This window comes from Mus pahari, chromosome 9 (genome assembly GCF_900095145.1).
Source record: "Mus pahari chromosome 9, PAHARI_EIJ_v1.1, whole genome shotgun sequence".
NCBI classification, from domain to species: domain Eukaryota; kingdom Metazoa; phylum Chordata; class Mammalia; order Rodentia; family Muridae; genus Mus; species Mus pahari.
In genome coordinates this window covers 49,719,156-49,730,609 of record NC_034598.1, presented here as the reverse complement: position 1 = coordinate 49,730,609, position 11,454 = coordinate 49,719,156, and the positions used below count along the sequence as shown (strand labels likewise).

Genomic DNA, 11,454 nt, shown 5'->3' with positions numbered 1-11,454 from the left:
TTTCTTTCTTTCTTTCTTTCTTTCTTTCTTTCTTTTAAAAGATTTATTTATTATTTTATGTAAATACACTGTAGCTGTTTTCAGACACCACAGAAGAGGGCATCCGATCTCATTACAGATGGTTGTGAGCCACTGTGTGGTTTCTGGGATTTGAACTCAGGACCTTTGAAAGAGCAGTTGGTGCTCTTAACTGCTGAGCCATCTCTTCAGCCTGGGCCCAACCTTGCTTTTTTAAAAAAATATATATATTTTTTAATGTTTATTTATTATTATATCTAAGTACACTGTAGCTGTCTTCAGACACACCAGAAGAGGATGTCAGATCTCATTACAGATAGTTGTGAACCACCATGTGGTTGCTGGGGTTTGAACTCAGGACCTTCGGAAGAGCGGTTGGCGCTCTTAACCACTGAGCCATCTCTCCAGCCCGGGCCCAATCTTTCTAATTAAAACTTTTTAAAGCAATTTATTTGTTTAGTGTGAGCCTGTATGTGTCCTGTGCATATGGTGCCACAGGAATTTCAGGGAGGTCTGTGAACAACTAGAAGTTATTTCTCTCCATCTACCATGTATGTACCAGGGATCCAATACTCCCCATTAGACTTGGAAGCACATATCTTTACCTGCAGCGCCATCTTGCTTACCCTCTAATGTTTATTTTGTTTTGTTTTGCTTGCTTGTTTTGAGATAGGGTCTCACTATGTAATGCTGACTGTCCTAGAACTCACTATGTAGACCAGGGTGACTTTGAACTTACAGAGATTTGCTTGCCTCTGCCTTCTGAGTGCTAGGAATAAAGTCATGTGCCACCACATATGGTTTTTCTTTTACTTTTTATTTATTTATTTATTTATTTATTTTTCTTTTCTGTTTTTCGAGACAGGTTTTCTCTGGCAGCTCTGGCTGTCTTGGAACTTGCTCTGTAGACCGGGCTGGCCTTGAACTCAGAGATCCCCCTGCCTCTGCCTCCCCAGTGCTGGGATAACACCATTCAGCTTATTTTTTAATTTTGTGTTTGGTTACATGTGTTGCTTACATGTGTATCTGTGGACCACATGTGTGTGGTACCTGTGGGGACCAGAAGAGGGCATTATATTTCTCTGAGACTGGAGTTACAGCTGGTTGTGAGCTGCCATGTGGGTACTGGGAATCAAATCTGGGTCCTCTGAAATAGCAGTGGGTGCTCTTAACCACTTAGTCATCTTTCTAGTCCCCTTCTTTTTATTTATTTTTTAAAATTTATTTTATGTATATGAGTACACTGTAGCTGTACTGATGGTTGTGAGCCATCATGTGGTTGCTGGGAATTTTGAACTCAGGACCTTTGGAAGAGCAGTCAGTGCTCTTAACTGCTGAGCCATCTCTCCAGTCCTCTAGTCCCCTTCTAATGGCTTTACTATATCCACATGTTTCTGTATTTCCAATCTATTTCCATGAGGATACATGTGGTGCCTTTTTTACTTGTAAGGATAATTTATTATTCCTATAATCTGTGCCTCCTGGTTCTCGTTGGACAGATGGTGGTGACTACATACACAAATGAGATGCAAGGCCATCCTGCTGCTTTGCAAGAGTGTCATCTAGGACAAGATGGCCTGAATGCCATAGTTTCACACAACCTCAGTCAGGACAGCAAATCAGAGCTTGGCAGAGCTTGAGGCTTTCTGTGTCCTCAGAGCTAGACTGGTGGGGAAGAGCTCCAAGGTCTAGATTTTCTCACCTTTTACAATCAGTGCTACCTTGGAACTTTTGGGATTCCTCAGAATTCTTACCTCCATCCTCCAAAGTAGTGAGTCTCTAAGGAAGCAATTCCATTTCCACGTGGCAAGGACAGAGGTCAGAGGTAAGAGAGTAGGCTTTTTAAGCCAGTTGGCTTTGGCTAAATTTTGGCTCTCTTCCCGTGGAAAAGGGAAAAAAAATCTGGAAGGATTCAGGCTGGGACTGGGGGCTTGCAGTGCTAGAAACGTGGTCTTGCTTGAAACACATCTCAGCTTGCTGCGACTCTGAGCTGGATATGTCACCTCTTTTGCTTTCATTTATTCATGAGATGCGGGGGAAATGATTGCTGAGAACTAAAAAAAAAAAGCTATAATCAATGCCTTTTTAAATAAATCTGGTGGCTGAGATTCATATGAACTAAAGTAAGGTCATTTGTGATTCTTTAAAGGATTATTAAATTTTTATTCTAAAAAGCTTACAACTAGTGATGGTGAGATGGCTCAGTGGGTAAGAGCACCCGACTGCTCTTCCGAAGGTCCAGAGTTCAAATCCCAGCAACCACATGGTGGCTCATAACCATCCGTAACAAGATCTGACGCCCTCTTCTGGAGTGTCTGAAGACAGCTGCAGTGTACTTACATATAATAAATAAATAAATCTTAAAAAAAAAAGCTTACAACTAAAATCATCACACATCAAAATTAACCAAACCTAAAGTCTATACACTTCAAGAAACTTTTTATTTTATTTTTATTTGATGTGCATTTGTAGGTGTTTTGCTTGCATGTATGTCTGCGTTGAGGGTATCAGAGCTTGGGAGTTACTGACTATCTGAAGCTGTCATGTGGCTGCTGGTATTTGAACTCTGGTCCTCTGGAAGAGCAGTCAGTACTCTTAGCTCTCCCTCTCTCCAGTCCCAGACACCCAAACAGGGTCTCATTATGTAGTTTTGATTATCCTGGAGTGTAGACCAGGATGGCCATGAACTCACAGAGCCCCACCTGCCTCTGCTTTCCATGTGCTGGAATTAAAGGTATGTGCCACCATGCCTGGTGGCTTCTTTAAAAAAAAAAGTTTTTGAAATTTTAATTATACCATTTCTTCCCTTTTCTTTTCTCCCTCCAATCCTTCCCTGGATCTATGTCTTTGTGTTCTCTCAAATTCACTTACATATATTTTTAATTTTCTCAAATATACTTATTAAATATATAATTTTAGATTTATGTAACATATTATTAATTATACATTTATTATATACATCTTTATATATTAACTTTTTAAAGATTTATTTATTTATTATGTGTAAGTACACTGTAGCTGTCTTCAGACACTCCAGAAGGGGGAGTCAGATCCTGTTACGGGCGGTTGTGAGCCACCATGTGGTTGCTGGGATTTGAACTCAGGACCTTTAGAAGAGCAGTCGGGTGCTCTTACCCGCTGAGCCATCTCACCAGCCCATAACCGTGAATTCTTAATCCTCCTACCTTGACCTCCCAAATGCTGGGATCACATGTTTCTCAGTTAACATCTCCAGTGCTGTGATAAAACACCATGACCAAGGCAACTTAGAAAAGAAAGTGTTTGATCTTGTGGCTCACCATCATGGTGGGAAGCAGTAGCAGATAGCTTAGATCTTGATCCACAAGCACATGAGGGAAAGAGAGAGAGGCAGGGGAGGGGATGAGGAGGAAGAGGGGGAGAGGAAGAGGGAGAGGGAGAGAGAGAGAGAGAGAGAGAGAGAGAGAGAGAGAGAGTATGTGCATAGGCTTTTAAAACCTCAAAGCCCACCCAGTTACACAGCTCCTTCAATGAGGCCACACCTCCTAATCCTTCCCAAATAGTTCCACCCACTGGAGACCAAGCATTCAAATACATGAGTCTATGAGGACCATTCTTATTGAAACCATTACAACAGGCAAGACTAACCATACCAAGTTTATATAACTTATATAACTTAATTCATTTAAAAATACCAGTTTAAGATGGACTGTGAGCCCAGGCCTTTAATCTCAGCACTCAGGAGGCAGAGGCAGGTAGAGTTACAACTGACCTAGTGTATGTATACAGTGAATTCAAGAGTTAGCCAGAGCTAGTAGTGAATACCTCCTCCCCCAACCCACTCCCCTCGCCAAAAAAAAAAAAAAAAAAAAAAAAAAGTTTTAAAAGATTTTGAGTATAACTGTGGTAAAAGCACTTGACTAACACGCAGGTCCAATTCCTATTAATTCCACCCCCAACCCCCACACTATTACATGCCTTTTATTTTTACTTCTGGTTATCTTAAATACACAGGGTATTTACTGCTCTGTTGACCAGGCCACCATTGAACTTCTGGGCTTTACCAGTACTGTGTGCACAACCTATTAAATAGTGTAGCCTGCATGTGCCTGATACCATGCCTGGCTTCTTCCTGTTACACTTCCCACTAGTCCATTTTTGAGACAGGGCCTCTCTGTATCCCTGGCTGTACCAGAACTTGCTGTGTCAACCGGGCTGGCTTCTGACTGGCATAGGACCTCCTGCCTCTGTCCGTTCAGTACTGGGATTAATGGCGTGAACTGTCACTCTCCACCTGCTGCTGTTCAGCTCTGTGAGTGTCACGGTTGAGAGCAGTTTCTGAAGACAAACTCAATTTGGTAGCTGAGAGTTTGAATTACTAAGCCTCAGGTTCCCACATCTATTAAACAGATGTGCTAACAGTATGTAATGTTTGAGGACAACAGAAATGTTAAAACACAGAGAGGTGCATAGTCTACATTTCCAATGCTGCCTCCTGCCATCAACTTGACAAGCTGGTTCTTGATGGGCTTGGAAAAAAAGATAGACTGCCTACCTCTTCATTGCATATAGTGCAGTGGCACAGCCTTACCGACCACGTACACATCTCCATACTAAGACTTCGAGAATCCTCGCCACCTCCTACCCGCATCCCCTACACACCTCTATGACTCCGCTGAATCTTCTCCATTCTTCCCTGTCCAACAAACGACAAAACCCTATTTATAATTTTTAAGGCTAGCTGAAAGTTCGCCCGTGGTTTTTCTGAAGTTTGACGATTTTTACCTCGAAGAATTAATTGCTCTTCCTTTCCCCACAGAGCACCAATAACCACTTACAGTGGACTGTAATTAGCTCCCCCCACCTTGTTGTAACTAGCGGTAGAATTCCACCGAGTTAAGACTACATTTTAAAAAATTTATTTGTAAGAGTGTTCTGACACTATGAATGTATTTATATGCATCGCCGTGCAACTTGCGTTACGGATGGTTGTGAGCTGCCATGTGGATGCTGGGAGCCAACCCATTTCTCATGAGCAACAGCACTGTTAACTGCTGAGCAGGGTCTTCTCCAGCCCCCTCCCCTGCTTCGTTAAGGTTCGTAAACCAACACAAAATACCTAACACACAATCACTAAGTAGATTGATTCTACCTAGAATAGACAAAAAGGGGGGTGGGTGGGTAGAGTTTTTTTAAAAATAGCCCTGGCTGTCCTGGAACTTGTTTTGCAGAGTGCGTTAGGGGAAGTTAGAAATTTAAGATGACTGTTCCAAATAAAAGAACTGCATCTTTGAAAGGGCATAGGAATGTGATTTTTGACTGGTAACTTCGCAAAACAACTTTAATCCCAGCACTGAGGAGGCAGAGGCAGGAGGATCTCTTAAGTTGGAGGCCAGCCCGGTCTACAAACACTGTGTGTTCCAATACAGTGAGGGCTACCTAGAGACTGACTCCTCAAGACCAAAACAAAACCCATGTGCTTTATTTTGGGTGCAGGAGTTGCAGTCCTAGCTAGCGGTGGTGGAACCCATCAGAGATACCAGTGGCAACAAGACTGAGGGGAAAGGACTGGGGCGTCGAGGCTCACCTGGGCTACATAGTGAAGCCAGCCTGGGCTACACAGCAAGCCCTCCTCGCCCCCTACCCCTCCCAAGTTAACCCCCTAATTAAAAGTCCTTGGAGTGCTGTGCACAGGCAGGCTGCAGCGTATACAGCCGTCCTCCGCCAGGAGCTGAAGTCCAGAGTGGCTGTGAGAGCGACCTGGGGACGAGCGACAAGCGGGGCTTCCGGGGGGGGGGGCCTTGAGGGAACGCGGTGAGCGGGGCAGCGGGCTAGGCGCGGGAGCGCGCGCCGCGGGGAGGCGGGAGCGCAGGGCGCGTGCCCAGGGGAGGCGAGGGCGCGCGCCGGCGAAGGAGCGCCCGCGGGCCCGGGGAGGCGCACACAGGAAGCAGGGACGCGAGCGGCGCAGGACGCGCTGACGACCACGCCGGACGTGGTGACGTAGCGCGCAGGCCGCAGCGGGGGGCGGACTCCGGGCCTTTCTTCCCCTTCTGCTTCTCCCCCTCCCCCCTTTTCTCCCTCTCCGGGTTTGGGTCCCTTCTCTTCCCCTCTCCCCCCTCCTTCCCGAGCCCCCTTCCCCTCCCCCGCCCCGCTCCCCTGCCTCCCCGCCCCGGGCCCGGGGAGACCCCCTCCGAGGAGAGCCCGCCCCCAGAAGCGCGCCGCCGCCGCCGCCGCCGCCGCCGCCGCCGGCCGTCGGGGCCGAGCCGCAGCCGAGCGCCCGTGGGCCCGGGCGGCGGGCGGACACCGGGCGCCCTCCCCGCGCTGGCCCCCGTGAGGTGAGGCCACCTCGGGCCGGGGGGGGGCGGGCGGCGCGCGGGCAGGGGGCGTGGCGGCCGCGGGTCGGGTGCGGGCGGCGGGCCGGGCCGGGCCGCCCGGGAAGGGTCGGGCCGCGGGAGCGCGCGGAGCTGGGGCCGCGGGCCGCGGGGAGGGGGCGGCACCACCTGTGGCCGAGCGAGGGGCCGGGCGGTGCGGTGGCCCTGGCTGCGCCGGAGAGCGGCGGCGCCGAGCGCTCGTCCCTGTCCGTTTGGAGTTCGCGGCTGGACGCGGCTTTGAGTTGGCTTCTGCCGGCAGATGTCCTGGAGCTCCAAGAAGTTGGGCCTGTGCTAAGCTCAAACTGGTGCTTTCTCGTAGGGCTAAACAGCCTTCAGCGTCTGTCACCATTAGCCTCTTAACCGCAGAGTAACTCTGCCCGGACAAAGTGAATTGTTTTTGCAAAATGGTGAGGAACGACCCAACCACACACCCAGAACCTGCATTAAAACCAAGTGAAGGGGTGGCCTTGTATTTCCCCCAACACCCAAAAGGACTTGAGAAGTTACAGCCCTAGCTGATGTTGGTAGGCAACTTGAAGGCTCTGGGGATGTGACAAGTACCACTGCCACAGATTCCTAGCATTTTATTGTATTTTCACAGTTAGATTTGCAGCCTCTCTTCCCAAAGCACTTTTCCTTTCTTCAGTAAAGTCCCCATCCCACAAGGTGCGGATAAAAGATAAAAGTTGGAGTAGATGTGCGAAGTTGTGAATTAGGTTATTTCATTTCACTTCTTAGATGTATTTCTCCTCCCCAGAAACTAATTTCCACAGTGTAGAACAGAGAACCTTGCTGATGAAATGTCAGCAAAAAACAAAAACAAAAAAACTTTTAAGAGTTGCAATTCCAGTCTGGTGGTGGTGGTGGTGATGGTGGTGGTACACTCCTTTAATCCCAGCACTCATGGTGGAGACAGGAGGATCTCCGACCTGGTCTGCCAATCGAGTTCTAGGACAGCCAAGGATCACAGCACCAGCGATCCCGAGTTCGAGGCCAACCAGGAGTATAGGGTAGAACTCAGGGTTAACTTGGGTTCTGATACAGTATCCTGTCTCAAAAATAACAAATCAACAGCAGCAAAAGTGAGCCGGGCGGTGGCGCACGCCTTTAATCCCAGCACTCAGGAGGCAGAGGCAGGCAGATTTCTGAGTTCGAGGCCAGCCTGGTCTACAAAGTGAGTTCCAGGACCGCCAGGGATATACAGAGAAACCCTGTCTCGAAAAAAAAGAAAAAAGAAAAAAAAGAAAAGCAGTAGCAAAAGTGAATAAATAAGTAAATAAATGTGATGAAAAATGGTATGCCTTGAGCTCAGATTATAGCCGAGTTTGCAGAGTGCTTACCTAGCAGCACAAAGCCCTGGGCTGTGGTACTAGCACTCAGGGGGTGGAGGCAGGGGGATCAGAAGTTTAAGATCTTCCTCCATTAAAAAAAAAAAAAAATAAAAGTGATCTTCCTCCACTACAGATAGAATTTAAGGACAGCCTGCAATACCCTGTCTCAACAAAACAAAACCAAACCAAAACAACAACAAAACAAATTTTTTTTTTTTAGTGGAAAGGAATCTGAAGAGGGGATAGCTTCCTGATTCAGAGTTAACCTGGTTCTCCTCATCTTTGTTAATAACTTTGAGACAGAGTCTTATTCTAGCCCAAGCTGGTATCACACTCAGCAGTCTTCCTGTGTCACTGCCTTGAGCTCAGTCAGGGATTACATGTGTGCTCTGCTGAAATATGCATTATGTCCTGCTGAAAACAGTATGGTTTTTTTTGTTTTTTGTTTTTCGAGACAGGGACTCTCTGTGTAGCTCTGGCTGTCCTGGAACTCACTTTGTAGACCAGGCTGGCCTCGAACTCAGAAATCCGCCTGCCTCTGCCTCCCGAGGGCTGGGAAAACTAAGTCTTTACATATGCCTGTAACACTGCGGTTCTGCAACACCAGTTTCCCCTAAAGTATACACTGACCACCTGGTTATTGCTAGAACGCTCTAGCATGCTTTTGCCCAGAGGCTGCACTTGCTTTGTGTTCTTGGATCATCTTTCCCTTATAAAGTTGCATGCCCTGTTCTCTCGCCTCTATCAGGGGCTCCTCAAGGGGCCCTAACTTGACATTTCCTTGGTTATCTGCATTGCAAAGGATTTGTGTGGTTCCTACTAATTTTTCTGCTGACCTCTTGTCACCTGTCCACTTTCTGTGAGTTTTAGTCTTTTCTGTAAGGACAGGTTTGTTTTTTGCTTTGCTGATGGCTGTGTCCTTATCACGTTGGCGCATGTATCATGCCTCACTGCTCCACAGATTCATTACCAACTGACTTGGTAAGAGGGCCTGCCGGTGCCCAGTCTGCCCAGGAACTCTTAGACTCCTTCGAGCCTCCTGTTTCAGCCTCCCAAACAGCTGGGGTACTGGCAAGGACTACTCAGCCTGGCTGTGTTCTTGAGCTCTTTCCTTGTAGTGAACTTCTGGCAGGATTTTGTAATGTATTCATTGGAAGATAATATTTTCCCACTTCTTGGGATATTTTCTGAGGAAAAGGAGAAGGGAAAGCAAGATCTTTTGTGTGGTTAGTCCTCTCTCTCTCTCTCTCTTTTTGACAGATTTATTTTATTTTATATGCATGTATTTGTGCCATTACATGCCTGGTGCCTGCAATGGCCACAAGGGCATAGGATCACCTGGACCCGAAGTTGAGGCAGTTAAGAGTTGTCATGTGGGTGCTAAGAACCAAACCCAGTCCTCTTCAGGAGCAACACGTGCTCTTACTGTCTGAAGGCTGTGTCCATGGTCTTAGGGCTCCTGTGAGACTCCTTCACAGCATGCTTTGGTGTCGGTGAGCAGGCTGGACTCAGTATGAGTATTCAGTTGATGGCGGTAATGGTCCTGTCTGTGTAGATAACAGTGAGCTTAAAACTGTAAAAGTAGATTCCTTTAGCAGTGGAGGATTTGGTCTTAGAGAGCACTTGGTACCCCCCCCCCCATGCCTGCCCCATTCCCCTTCATTGAGTTTGAGAATAAAAGAAGCAGGCTCTCTAAGTGCTTTGGGATATGCAGAGCACTTGCCCTATCTCTCTGTTGAAGGTACTCTGTCCATTCCTTCTATTATCTGTGACTTTATATTTACAAGCAGATAGGACATTTTCTTAATTTGGTCTTTCTTTTGAGATTTCTTGGTATTTTTCTCTTGGGCTTAAAGAAAATCAGACAATGTTGAAATTTGTTAATTATGGAGATAGTACTGAAATCAGACTTATACTCTGTATAGCCCAGACTAGCCTTGGACCCCTTCCCTAGCCCCCTAGGTTCTGGGATTAGGCGTGTGTGCCACCAGGTCTGGTTAGTTTTAATGTAATGCAATAAGCTGTTTTACCTTCACTAGCAGGTTTGGATATGCCACTTTGGGTATATTGGTATATTTTGTGTCAAAAATGCATCATTTTGCTGCAGTTTGTCATTACTTATTGTATGTTTGTATTATTGTATGTATAGGGTGTGTGTGGTAGTGGATACATGCATGGTTGTATGTGGAGGTTAGAGAATAACTGGAGGAGTTGGTTAGTAATCCTCTTTTATGTGTGTTCTGGGGATCCAACTAAGACTGTCAAATGCATTTACTGCTAAGTCATCTTGCTGGTCTCCTTTATTATTATATTTTGGACAGTATATCTTGCAGTCCAGACAAACCTCAAATTTGCTATGTAGCCAGGGATAACCCTTCAACCTGCATTTCCTTCTCACGTACTGATGTTATAGCCATGTGCTACTATTACTATGCTCATTTCCTCCCTCTTTTTCTCCCTCCCTCCCTCCCTCCCTCCCTCCCTCTCTTCTGGGCCTTGAACCCAGGGCTTCAAGCATGCTAGGCAAGAACTCTGCCAACAGACCTGAGATTTATTGTTAGTAACGATCAAAACCTGCCTTTCATAATCTTCAAAGCGCCTTTGTCTTTTCTAAAAGCTTGGTTAGTACAAGCAAGCTGGATCATTAGGTAAAGGCACTGGCAACAGTTACTCAGGCCTGGGAACTTGACTGTTGTTCCTGGAGTCCACCTAATGGTAGAGAAAGATGACTCTAAGGGTTTGTGTGTCCATCCTCCTCCCACAAGCTGCTAAAAAACACAAAACAAAACCAGAAACCAAAAACATTCCCTGAGCATTAATGTCATATCACTGTTTATATTAGAAAGAATAAGTTTGAGGCAGCCATGACAGGACTTTGATACCAGCAGTCCTGAGACAGAGGCAGTGAGAGATCTGTGAATTCAAGACCACCAGGGCTACACAGTGAGACCCAGTTTAAAAACAAAACAAAAAGGACTAAGTTTTTCAAGCATACAGTTGGTGTTTTTGTTGGGATTGCCTCCTATGGTGTTTGTCATGATTTGTGTAGAGTTTTTGCTCAAGTGCATCAGTCTTGCCTCAGTCAGTCCTTGGTGCCTGGAAGGGTGGTTCAGACTCAGAGAAGCTTGAGTAAAAAGGCTAATAACTAGGAGGAAAGCAATTGAGAGGAAGTTTGAATACGAATTCAATGTTGGTACAATCCCAGGCTGGCCTCACACTTACAGGAATATACCTGCTGCAGCTTCCCAACACCAGCTTTTCAAATTACCTTGTTTGATTTCTTGTCTGTAATCTTACTTATGCCGACACCCTAATACCTATGAGAACTGGTATCTTTCCTATTTTATGAACTGCTACATCCCTCATGTCCAAGATTGTTCCTCATATACACTGACTAGATAACACGTGGGCATGAGTGAATGAAGGAGTTTAACATTTATTTATGTATATGGATGGGTCTTGTCTGCAGTATATCTGTGTACTAGAAGAGGGCATCAGCTCCCATTACAGATGGTTGTGAGCCACCATGTGGTTGCTGGGACCTCTGGAAGAGCAGTCAGTGCTCTTAACTGCTGAGCCTTCTCTCCGCCCTGCAGTTTGAGTCTTACTGAGTAGATTTAGTATACAGCCAGTGATCTGTACTTTAGCAGAGGNCCACATGTTTCTAGTATACAGCCAGTGATCTGTACTTTAGCAGAGGCCCACATGTTTCTAGTATACAGCCAGTGATCTGTACTTTAGCAGAGGCCCACATG

General features: G+C 46.3%; 1 protein-coding gene across 4 annotated transcripts in view; it reads left to right on the top strand.

Moving 5' to 3' along the window:
• The first annotated feature begins 6,045 nt into the window (after positions 1–6,045).
• Positions 6,046–11,454, top strand: part of R3hdm2 (R3H domain containing 2) — a 119,296-nt gene continuing 113,887 nt past the window's right edge. For 2 of the 4 annotated variants that reach the window (XM_021204455.2, XM_029542039.1), the window contains exon 1: positions 6,255–6,332. The gene's annotated coding sequence lies outside the window, so the exon portion shown is untranslated. Of the gene's footprint in view, positions 6,333–6,718; positions 6,776–11,454 lie in introns of those variants that run through there. The other 2 variants (XM_029542049.1, XM_029542040.1) reach the window with 2 other exon arrangements.